Below are 13,343 nucleotides of genomic sequence, written 5' to 3'. Positions count from 1 at the left end.
AAATATATAAATGCATTCTACTGTCATGTATAACTAATTAGAACAGATTAAAAATTTTTCAGAAAAGTTATTGCAAATGGGTCAGTTTAATTGGGCTACCCTAGAAGCAAGAACTTACAAACAGAATTTTAGTTGCTTGATTTAGAAGGCTATATTAACTCTTCCTCCGGGAAATCTCAGGAAAACTTTAGGAGTGTTTCATTTCTCTCTGGAAAAAACATATGGAATTTACAAGTAAAAATTTGAAAGAACAGGGAGCATGAGTAAGACTATCATTTTATTTGGGGACTATTATTACCATAGTCTCTATCACCTTCAATTCATTATAAGAAAGAGAACAACAACAAAAAAAAAAAAAAAAAAATAGAAAGTTAATTTCAGAGTCAAGTATCTTTTAAACTGAAACTAGTTAGCTTTGTGAAAAATGTTCTATATGTGTATTTCTCATCTCCCCCAAAACCAGAGAAAAGAATCTATCTTATGAGAGGTGGGAAACCCCTGTTTTAAAATTAAAGAGAAGAAGAGACTTCTTCCCAGCATGATCAGGGTTACTGCCATCAGCTAAATGGGAGGCGGATGGTGCTGGCAACTACGGATTTTATCTACCAGGATTTCCCATAGGCAGGCCTGAGAAACAAGAAATCACAACTATTCTGAAGACATGGTTGAGTTTCCTTTGACAAACTAGATAGTTATTTTATTTAGGAAAAATGTTAGTTTACTTGCTTCTGCATAGGGACTATTCTTGTTTCTAGGGGGCAATGGTTTTGGTCAAAGCAACCACCAAAGCCTGGAAGTGTCCTTTGGAACTAGGAGCAAAGCTCATCTAACCTCTTGGGTTGAAGCTTCCCCCCAACTCCTCTTTCATCCCTTGTACACTCCTTATTTAAAAGTTTATAAATATCATCTTAAGTAAAACAAATGATAAAAGGAACTAAAACTGAATAAGTATACTAAGAGTTAAAGTAGGTCAAATATTTTAAAAACCTGTTACAGTTTAAAATAATAAAGATGGTTAAGGCATATAGAAGCATTTAGAACAAAAGTTGGCAAGTGCCCTGTGTGGGGTTACTCCATGGAAAGAATTCATGGTGGTAGGCTCAAAGATTATGATTCCATCTCTGAGCTCAGGCCAGAGATGTGGACCACTCACTCCAATTTCTTTGAATTTCTACAGTGCTTCAAACACCCCATGTTTTTAATTCCTGAACCTTGCATATGTTATGCCTCTTTACTGTCCTTCCCCATTTTCTGCTCCAGGAAAATATCTATTTACTCTGATCAAATAGAGTTGCAAATTTTTATTACTGTACTCTGGACATCATTTGACACACTTGGCATGCATTGACTCTCCTAATCCTCTGAGGTAGTTTCTGTTATTATCAAAATCATATCTTATAGATGAGGACATGAAGGGAAAAAGAGATTTATAACTTGCACAAGGATGGTAAGCTAGTAAGGGGAATGTTAGAATTTAAACCCAGAAATCTCTTTACAGAGTCCAAGCTCTTACCCACTCTGCCATGTTCACCCTCTATGATGACTTGGTGATCCCCCCAAATCAATCAATCTTATAACTTAGCATTTATCTAAGTATTTCTAGAGGTTATGTTTTTATGTACAGACCCACACTAAATCTTAAGCTTCCCAAGAAAATAAAATATTTTTACATTTTATGCTTCATTCTACTCCTAAATCTACTCTTCATAATTTATAAAAAACAATCAGAAAAAATATTACATCAACTAAATGTAGCTAAATTATTATGCAGAGTTCCAAGTATTAATTATTCTTTCTGATGAAGAAATAACATACTTTTTCTCTACCATTTAAAATAAAAGCCTCCAGAGATTTCTAAGACATTTTTCAGTTTCCTATTTAAAAATTTGGCAACAATCTGTACTTTCTCTCCCAACTTAGGTACTCTAACTTCTTCCTGAAGTTAATTCATATCTTAACTTAGTTTTAAATTACTTTTAGTGCTTATCTATGCAAGTAAGTGGTATATTAAAGTGGTATATTAAAGTCAAATGTTGTTTCTATTCATTTATATTCATGATCTACAAGAAGAATCTGCATGATATCATGAAAGAAAAAAGACATGGAAGATGAAAGGAAATCTGGAAAGGCTTCATGAACAAGAGGTAGTTGTTCATCCTTTATTCACAGAAACAATGATTCCTAGCAGACTGAAATTCCATTAAAGTTGATCATTTGCCAAATACTGTTGCTGTGATCTTTCTGTGTACCAAGAACTTTAAATGCTCACCTTTCTGTGCCATCAAGTTTCTCCCTCTCTATTCCTGAGAAATGTAGCAAAGGCATTAGTTTTGCAATAGACCATCTGGCGGAGGAGGGTGTAAGCACACAGCCAATTCCAAGATTGTACTTCCTGCAATGTGTGTTCTCACAGACAACACACATCTGCACTAATAGACATTTAAAGTGAGTCAAGATAAGCCTTGTGGATCCAAGTTTCATTGATACCCTTTAATTACCAAAACTGAACTTCCTAGATGATTTTCTTTTCTTTCTCTCTCTCTCTCTCTCTCTTCCTTCCTTCCTTCCCTCCCTCCTTTCTTTTTCTTTCCTTTCTTTTCTTTCTGAAACACCTTGCTTAGTGTTTTCTCCCTACTGTCAGACTTCTAGGAGACTGCACTGTAAGAGACCTGTAAAGTTCTCCAGCATTTGTAAATACTGAAGAGAACACACAAAATGGAGATATCAAAGGAGTAGCAAGACAGATTCTTGTATCCAATCCTTATTTAATATAACACTGATTTCATCTTCTTCCTCTCTAGAGTATTGAAATGGGGGTGGGACATCAGAAGGCTCTCCTTTCAAATATGGAAACTTCTAAGATCGGGAGAAAACATTACTGCAATGCTACTAGAACCTATAGTCGTGAACTGATTCTGTTAACACAGCAGTTGAATAAATCGTCTGAGAATTAAAAAGTTAACCGCCTTGTGCTGCTGAGGTGGCCCAGGTGTGACCCAGCCGCTCCAGTTCCCGCAATGCCCACCCAAGCCAGTCCAGAGCACCCCACCGCTCTGATCTGGTTTTGGCACCAAGGGCACAGAAGGAGCCAATGGTAGAGGCCTGTGGGGGTCCCTGGAGCGGAACCAGGAGGAAGAGGAGGACTAGGAGCTGGAGCCCATCGCCTGCCCCTAACTGTGGGGAGGTGCGCCAGGGGGCGCTCTGAGGCTGCAGGAGGTAGCAGGAGACAGGGAGTGGCCGCTGCCGCCAGACCGACTACCCGGAATTGCTCCAGCTCAAGGACCAGTCCAGCTGCCTCTCCCAGGCCTCTGGGGCTCGCCCATAAACCTGAGTCGGAACCACCCCTCGGGTTCAGTGACTTCTGGAACTTCAGAGATCAATGCATTCTCGGATGATCCAGAATTTGCTGTTATTGACAGTGGAACTAGCAATAGAGTTGGGAGTTTTCCCAGAAAGAATTTCGCAAGGGTCAAGTAGAAGTTACTTTGTAAAGGATCCTAGGAGGAAAATTATTGGTGTGTTTAAACGGAAATCAGAAGAGCCTTGTGGTCAACTGAATCCAAAATGAACCAAGGATGTCCACAAAGTCTGTTGCCCTTGCTGCTTTGGCAGAGGCTGCCTGCTTCCCAACCAGGGCTACCCTTCTGAGCCTGAGGCCTACTTAGTGAATGAAAAGCATTATCTTGACATTCTACCTAAAACAAAGTGGTTTGGTTTGCAAGTGAGTCGTTTAACTACACTGACCATGCAACATCAGAATGCAAAAAGTATGCCTTACAGAAAGTGCCAAAATTAGGTAGAAAGTTTCATCAGGTAGGCTCTCTCCTAACAAATGTTGAAGGTTACAGGAGGTTGAATATTGGCTTAGGCAATTTGAAGCTGACATTTTGCCTGAGAATTTTAGAAAACAATTTGTCACAATTTTAAAAATTAGTTGTTTGGGATTACAATCATCAGAAATACAGACAGGGAAAATGATAACTGGTTAGTCATATATGAAAAGGAGGAATGTGGGCTGGGGTTGTGGTTCAGTGGTAGAGTGCTTGCCTAGCATGTGTGAGGCACTGGGTTCAATTCTCAGTTACACATAAAAAAAGAAAGATATTGGTGTCCATCTACAATTAAAAATATTTTTTTTTTAAAAAAAGGAGAAATGTGAAAAGGAAACTGACCATGAGGACGCAAACTGGATCAATGATTTAAAAAATTGCTTATTAAAATAGCTGCAATTAATAATGGTCTAGCATTTCCTTTTAAATATCCTGATTTATGGAGAACATATCCATTTCACTGTATGGCTTCCACAAGCAAAAGTTCCTTTTTCTGAAGAAATAAGACAGTTGATTCTGCCGTATATTTCTTTTTTTGTTTTAATGGATCTTTTTAATTTTTATTTATTTATTTATATGTGGTGCTGGGCATCGAACCCAGGGCCTCACACATGCCAGGCAAGTGCTCTATTACTGAGCCACAACTCCAGCCCCTGCCATATATTTCTGACATAAACTTTGTGCGAGATTTATGTGAAGATCTTTATGAACTTTTTAAGACTGACAAAAGTTATGTCAAAGCTACTTTTGAAAGTCAGATGTCTGTGATGAGGGGTCAGATCTTAAAACTTACTCAGGCAATGAGACATGAAGAGTCCTGTTCAGGTGGTACAGATGTCTTGTGTGATTGCGGAATGGAATAATGGGGGAAGTCAGGGTTGGATTCTCCACCCCTGCAGCCCCTTTACCCAGATGGTCCCTTGTAGGTAGCCATTTTTTTCCCTCCTGGTAGCAGGTGTAAGGGAAACAACTATTGGGCATTATTGCATTGTGAAAACATTGCGGCAATGTAAATCTGCTGTTAAGGGCTCCAGATGCCAAAACTTCAAATAATTTGAGTATTTAAAAAGGTCGCATTTTGAGTGTAATCAGAAGTTTACAGGGGTTTTCCAAATATTAAGTTTCTCTATCAAGGAAGAAGTGATGTCTTCTACATTGTATTTTTGTTGAAAAATTTGTGTTTTTATTAATTTAAAAGGTAAATTCATGGTTTACACAGCTAGAATGACTATAATTACTGTATAATTCCAAGTAGAAAAAAATTAGATATTTGTTGACTTGGAATACAATAACATTTACTGTGTTTTTTATTTTTAGGAACCAGGGATTGAACACAGGGGCACTCAACCACTGAGACACATCCCCAGTCCTAGTTTGTATTTTTTGTTTAGAGACAGGGTCTCACTTAGCACCTTCCTGTTACTGAGGCTGACTTTTAACTTGAGATTCTTCTGCCTCAGCCTTGCAAACTATTGGGATTAAAGGCGTGTACTACTGTACCTTGCTGTATACTTTTTAAACATTGAGAAGAATGTTCTTGTTAACTCTTTTTACATTCATTACAAAAGGCCTTTGAGAGTGGGTAAGTCTGAAACCACTCTTGTGTACTTTAACAGAGTAGTCAGTAGAAAAATAGATAATAATAAAGCAACAAATGGTGCCTTAATTTAAAAAGCTGTTATTTTAGACCTTGAATAAGTGCTGCTAAAGTGATCATTTGTTGAAGCGACAGATGACCACTTTCTTTTTTGTACTTTAGAATTTTTTTTTTTTTTTGCAGGGGGTGGGGGAAGTACCAGGAATTGAAACCAGGGGCACTCAACCTTGATGTCACATTTCCAACATTTTTAAATTGTTTATTGTGAGGTAGGGTCTTGCTAAGTTGTTTGTGACCTCACTAAGCTAGTGATCCTTCGAACTTGTGATCCTCCTGCCTCAGCCTCCAGAGCCACTGGGATTACACGCATGTGCTCCCACACCTGGCACCTTAGAATATTTTTGATGAATTATTTTGTTTGGGTTAGGAAAATTATCTAAAGACAAATGGATACACTCAAATGACACTTGAGGGTAATAATATGAATTTAATGTAGATCTTTAGTATTTTGAAATTTCACAGTAACGATAACAATTCCCTTTTGTTTCTTACATGGGATCAAGTGATTAATCCATCAGTAGTTCAGAGTACTTCTTGTTCATTTTAGTATTTCAATTCGTATTAAAGTCACTGAAAAGTAAACCACACCCCCAAATTGTGCATTGGATTGCATTTTGGAGCTCTCAATAAGTTTTTAAAAATAATAAGGTGCTTGAAATTATAGATGCTGTTATAATTAGAGTCAGTTTTATATAATTAGCCCAAGTTAGAGGGAAACATGAGAAACACAAATTTGTATTTGATTTTAAAGTTTCATATTTTATTGTGAATATCAGTGTGTTTCACGTTCTTGGAATTTATAACATTATTAAGTCACCAAGTGATTTAGATTGAAATGAACCTGATATAAAGATGTGATTCCGGAGGAGAAAAGTTTGAGTTTTTTCTCCAGTCTCAAAGCTAGTAACATCAGGACTTGAACTAAACTGGGCTATTGCTGATCTTGGTCTTTTGTTGTTTAGGTTTACTGTTTCATGATTTTTTAAAAGTTTTTTTTTTTTTTTTTTTTGTTTTGTTTTTTTTTTTTTTGTGTGTGTGTGTGTGTGTGTGTGTAAAAAGCATAACCAGGTGGTTGTTTTAGGATGTAGGACAGATCTGTAGTCTCTCTTCCTCAGATCATTCTCTTAATGTTCATGGGTGTGATGAATGAGCATACTCCTGCCTTCAAGGAGCTAATTGGAAGCCTGGGGCCTCCTATCTTCTACACCCTTCCACTTGTTCAGTTTTGAAATAAATGGAAAATGACTAGAAAATCAAAACTGAAAGTACTGTCCTTAGGTAAATACTAGTAATCAAAATGTGCCTTTTGAAGATGTATGTAAAAGAAAAGATACAAGTTGTGATGTGGGTCTGACTTTCATAAAATGATTTTTTTCAATATTTTGAAAATTGCTACATTGATTTTTATAATGGAGAACCTAGTAAATTTCTAGTGTTTTATATTAAAATTAAAATTAAATCTCTGACCATGCTACAAAAGTAAAGTTGAAATATTTAAGATAAGATTACAAGTTAGGGTACATTGGCTGTGTTTTTTAAACTTTCATGAGCCTAATTCTTATTTAAATTTTGTGTTTTCTTCAATGAGTATATTTATATTGTCAAACTTGGTAGACTGAAGGTAATAAAAAGCATTGCGTTGAAAAACAATAATTAAAACTCAACCAAACAATGAATGAATACGCCCTAGGAGATGATGCTATGCTCTTTTCACAGGGTATAAGAAAGAAAGTGCTGGAAGAAATGAAAGAGGTTAGACTCATGGATGTTTAGAGATTTACAATCATTTTAGATTTTTGTAAAAGCAAATCTTATGGATGGGTAGTTCTTGCCTCATGGTGACAGGTTACAAATAAGAATAGCAGGTTTCCATTTCAGAGTAGGCAGTGTGGAGCCCTCTTCAGAAGCATTTTTAAATTAGAGTAATGGAGCTTCACAGGCATTCCCAGCAGTAAAGAATGAGTACTATGCTTCAATAAAATAGTAAACAAGATCTATCAGCTTTCACCACCACCACCACCATTTCACTGTAACAGCAGTGACTGGCCTCCGGCAGTTGGACTCTGTTTCCTGGATTTTTGAACTCATAAATGGAAAAAGCACAATAGTGTAACCTTTATTAGCATGATTAGTCATTCTGCTGTTAAACCATATCAATCAGAGAAGACCATCTTTGATTATTCCCCTGAATCCAGACATATATACACATATACATTAATATATCTTCAATAGAAATATTCATTTTGAAAAATAATATGAACCTGAACAATACCTAGTGAGGCAACATGTAAGAAAGGCTTAATGAAAGAAAGGCCTGTGTACTAAATTCTGCCTATGCTCCTTGCTAGCTGTGCAGTTTTGGAGCTATGACTTAATTTTCCTGACTTCCTCACCCGTAAAATGGACATTAAAAAATACCAGTAAATAATAGCATTGATAGAGTTACATGAAATCAAGCACCTGACACAGAGACTTTTAGAAAGGATTGGCTGTTTTATGGTTGCTTTCTTAATGTTATTGTCATCATCAACAGAAGCTGCATCTCACTGGGAAATAACCAATGCAGAAGTAAACCAAGTGTTTGATCTGCCTATGCACTAGGTACAGTGAAAAAGAAGATGGTGGTACTGCAGATATGACCCTGGGAAAGTGGCTTCATCTCTCTGGTTATTTATTTTATGTGGGGATAATAGTTACACTCATTCAGAGTTTTTTGTGAGAATTAAAGAACATTTTAGATTGAGTTCATAGTATCATTTCTGGTTCATAATTAAGTGCTTGAAGAATGTTACCAATTTTTAGCATTATGATTTATTTTACTATTCAGCCTAAAAGATGAATGTTGCTGGAAAGAGAATTCTAAATGTCTGATCCAAAAATAAAGGAGGAGAAATTATATATTTTTATAGTACTTGAAATCTATCCCAAAGAATCAAAAGCAGTAAAATATGAATGCTTAGGGGGAAAAATACAAATATATTGAAAACATTAATAGGTTAAAAGGCAGGCTTAACAAAAGATCCCCTTATTTATTTAAAAATACTACATAATACTATAGTCTGGGCACTGTTGTGAGCACTAAAAATTATTATTATTAATATTAATTAATATAATCCTAGTAATTCTATAAGGCAATTGCTATTTTTATTCTAATTTCACAGATATGGAACTTGAGGTCAGAGAAGTTAAGTAATGTACCCAAACTTACACATGAGTAACAGATTTACAGATTTAAAACCAGACAGTCTCTCAAGGGTCTCCATTTACCTACTTTATTATTCAAAGAAGAGAATATTCTTAACATGTATTAAAATAAGGAAAAAAGGAAAAACAATGCTAGACTGCAACATTAGGATAAAGGAATACTAAATTATTGTATCAGGTTTTTTTTTGAGGAAGATACCTAAGCCAGATTTGAGGGTAGGTTAACAACTCAGAAAAACAAAGCATATATAACTCCAGTATGGGGCTAAAAAAAATGTCCTCCTAAACATGAAACATGAACTAAACCTACAGAATTAATTGGAAATTGCTGATAAAGCCTTTAAAAATAAGAGGCAAGATTTGCTCCAAGATTTCAAGAAGATCAAATGAAATTGGCAGACACTCAATGATTGTTATTAAACAAATTATTCTGGAGAGAAAGCAATCACAGGAATAATAATGAATAAGAGGTTTTCAATTATTGATAGCAAGAAATTTTGCCAAACATTTTGGCCCTCACCAGCTACAAAGCATTAACATTGAATTATGATATATTCCAATTTGAACCTCTTCATTGCTGCCCCTTATCACAATTTAAATTAGACTATTTACAGAAATAAGAAGTAACAATGGTAATGCCAAATGTAAACTGTTTTTCATTTAAACATTTTTGCTAAAATCTCTACATATTCATGGAACTCTTGATTTAGGATGTATTATTAGTTTCAACATCACAGTTCCATGGGGCATAATGATTCATTCACTAATATGTTAAGATTTGAGCCACTGAGATGAATCTCCATTACTTTCCACAAGTTGAACTCCAATAGCAACAGTCAGGTGTAACCCCTATAAATATGTTTTTGGGAAAAGGGAACTCTTCTAATAAAGGTTCAGTGGACCAATGTGAGTTTAATTATAAACGTGGAAATTGATTTTGGCAACATCAGTGAAAAAGGCTTAAAAGTTTGCTAATAATTTGATCCAGAATTCCCAGCCTTTGTAATAATTTTAAGAAAACATGTGACTATATCACACAAAGAAGTTTATTACAACAGAACATGACATCAAAAATGAAAATTAATTAAGAGTCCAATAACAATATATAGTTGAGTAATTCATACTATATTCATCTAATATAATAAAGTATCCTCATTACAAAGATGTAGAAGAATATTTAAGAAAAATCACATGGAAAGCAGTTCATGGTGCATTGCAACTATCACATAAAACCTTTTAGAAAAAAGACAAAATCTATTTTAAATCATGGTTATTTTTAGGAATGGAACAATTGGTGATATTAATTTTTATACTCTTACTTTCATTTTGTGAATTTATTCCAATCAACTTTCGTAATCAAAGAAAAGATTTTCTTCTTCTTTATAATGTAACATTTTGTTCCAAATCCTAGGAGTCTCAAAACAAAAAAACAATTCCTAGATCCTAATTTGAGTAACCAGAGCCTATGCTGAACATGGAAGGTACTGGGGATCCCTTCCTCCACTAGTGCTTTTCCTCAGACATGGGTTTTGTTTTGTTTTCCTGTTGTGAAATATAGCACATGATATTCTCCAACAAAACATATGTGATTTACTCCAGAACTCACTTACAGCTCCAGAGTTCTGAATATTTACTTACCTGTGAGCTTAGATAGATACAATCATAAAAACAAACAAAACACCTTAAAGGCATTCTTGACTTTCTTCCTTAAATCTTCACCCTGAAATAATAATGTCATCCAATGGAACTTTGGGTATTGACAGGAATGAACTGTATTTGCATTTTACTGTGGGTAGCCACAGGATACACAACACTATCATAATTAAAGTGTGGCTACAATCAATATGGAAATTCTTCAAAAGACTAGAAATAGAACCACTATATGATCCAGTAATTTTACTCCTTGAGAACTTACACAAAAGAACTAAAATCAGCATATAATAAAGATACATGCATACCACCACTTATAGTAGTGCAATTCACAATAGTCAAGTCATGGAATCAGTCTAGGTATGAAGGTATCAACAAATGAATAAATAAAGAAAGTGTAGTATTAATACACAATGGAGTATTACTTAACTATAAACAGAATGAAATTCTGTCATCTTCAGGAAAATGGATGGAACTGCAGAATTCCATGCTAAGTTAAATAATCCAGACTCAAAAAATCAAGGGTCAATTGTTATTATGGCCAAGAATAAACAAAGTCTTTGTAATGTAATGTAATATCAGTAGGTTGTTCTTCCCTGACAGGGAAATCTATAAATGCTCAAACAATATGAAGACCTAGACAGACTGTATGTGACTTTCTCAATGATAGAAAGAGTACCAAGGAGTGACTCCTTCTCTGGAGACAAACTGCAATAATATCAAATAATCCCAATCCATTTGAAATTTTTTTATGTCTTTAGTAAGTCTCTAACTGTTCATCTTCTACCAGAAGAAAAAAATGACTCCAGATTAATTTGTACTAAACCTGAGGTATCTGGGGTGAAAGAGTGGAATGACATCACCATTTCCATCTTCCTGATTAACTTAGAGGATTCCGAGAGATAAAATAAAAGTGATGACAGTTCAAGGACCCTTCACTATCTCACAGAAGCAAAAGAGAAGGGAAGATGCAGATAGAAACTGAGAAGGTGCTGAGGATCCCCATGCCCTGCCAGTGATTCCCAGAAGTGAGGCTGATAGGAGACAGTAGCCTGCAGGCTGCTCTCTAGGAGTGTGTGCTACACTGATGTTCTCTCTATCCCTGAACATCATCTGCCCTTGACATTAGCAGCTATTAGTGAAGATATTTAACTAAACCACATTTCCTTTGTCATCATATTTGCTCAGTAACCAAGAAATCATGTGACATCAACATTTTGGGATTTTCACATTAACGGTGTTAGCATTGGTTGTCACTGTTGTTCCAATGCAAACAGAAAGCAAGTGTGTGTCTTCCTTAGTGAGTTTCAGACATGGCCCACTTTCTTAGAAAATAGCTCATCATGTAGTTTGGCAGAACCACACAAAACCCCCAAACCAACCTGGCATTGCTGTTGCCATTTTCAAATTATAAATTTAATCTGTCCCAATAATCAAGGTCCAGGATAAAGGTCATGAAACCTCTGAGATGGAGTTTATATAGTTTCATCCTACACTTAAACTAACTAGCAAGGTCTGTTTGTGAGCAAGAAATTCTGTACTTGGTACATATTTTATGAAACCAAAATTCCAAAACACAAAGATGAGTCAAATTAAATTACATCATCATTCCATGAAGAGTTCCAGAAAAATTTCTTTGGTTAATGAGACACAACATTTAACTCATGCTTCTTCTCCCACTCACTTTATTAAGTAGGTAACAGCCAGTTTCCTAGTAACACTAGTAAAAGTCTGAGTCTGCTCTTCTAAACTACTCTTGGATACAAGCAAACACAGCAGGACATGCATTTCAAAGCAATTGAAGCTATAATTTCAGTATTTATAGGACAATTATAACAGAATCATCTTTTTGGCATTTTCAAGGTAACAGTTAACTACTGGCACAGAAGTGGTTCATCAGTGGTGGGAAAAGACCAATTGCTCTGAGGGCGGAAAATAATTTTGCAGTTCAAGGTTGTGAAGGAAGCATTCTTTCTTCCATTATATTGAGCTGAGTGGGTGTGCTGCAATATTTTTTTATGGCTTCTTCATGATAATGTTGTGGTTACTTTAGCAGTGGTTGGAAACTGCTAAAGTGTAATTGCCCTAATCACAGGACATACAGGACCTAAATATTTGCAGGACAATTAAAAACTCTTTGCCTCTTAGCCCAAAATAAAAGGCACATCTAAACAGCAACCCAGTGGAGATTTTAGAAAAATACATGGAAAATATTCTTAAGAGGCAGGAGTATGAAATGATTTATTGAGCACTCATTTTGTGGTTTGGTCAGATATGAATGCAGGGGAAGGAGATAAAAACATGTGGATCAGGAGAAATGTGTCATCAAATAACTAAAAATAAATCTCAAAAGAACACTCTGGGGTTATAAAGGATCACAGTGTATGTATTTTCAGTTATCCTCTCAAGCTAGCCCATTGATTGGGGGGCAATGTCTAACTCCAAGGTTGTTACTGAAATAAGACAAGGGGCTGGCTGCATTTGTTAAACACTTATATGATGTTAGTAAAAATAAACCATGCCAATTTGCCACCATCCAGTAATGGCAGTTTTTCTGGAAGAATAAATGTCCCTTTTTACTCTTATCCCATTTATATATAAAAACTTCCTATTTTTCACTGTACATTGCAAGTAATATTTTGATCATATCTGACTCAAGTCTGCCAAATTTCTGTATATTTTCTAATCTTTACTACCGGCAGGGATTAGTATTGTGTATTTTCTATGTTATATTCTCTACTATGTGAGAGTGCTTACATAGGGAAGAGGAAGATCAAAAAGCCCACAGATGTTTCTACAGTAACTTAACATTTATATACTTCAAATAATTTAAGCAAAATAAGGACTTGTTATATTCTATATTTGACCTCATCTTGCCCTCGATCTATTCTTCTGATTAAAAAAATCAGACCAAGCCAAGATAAGACACCAAAAATTCGTGAATAGTAATGTGTGGTTGCAAACTCTTAACTCTCTTAACTGTAAATAATCATTTTGGATTT

General features: G+C 35.4%; 1 pseudogene across 1 annotated transcript; it reads left to right on the top strand.

Annotated features, from left to right (window-relative positions):
- Positions 1-259: 259 nt before the first annotated feature.
- On the top strand, positions 260-4,051 carry LOC306660261 (phosphatidylinositol 4-kinase type 2-beta-like; annotated as a pseudogene). The gene is made up of 2 exons: positions 260-263; positions 3,305-4,051. The product of its transcript is annotated as a phosphatidylinositol 4-kinase type 2-beta-like (transcript).
- Positions 4,052-13,343: the final 9,292 nt, after the last annotated feature.

The sequence above is a fragment of the Sciurus vulgaris genome (genome assembly GCF_902686455.1).
Source record: "Sciurus vulgaris genome assembly, chromosome: 4".
NCBI lineage: Eukaryota > Metazoa > Chordata > Mammalia > Rodentia > Sciuridae > Sciurus > Sciurus vulgaris.
This window is presented reverse-complemented; position numbering and strand designations above follow the sequence as displayed.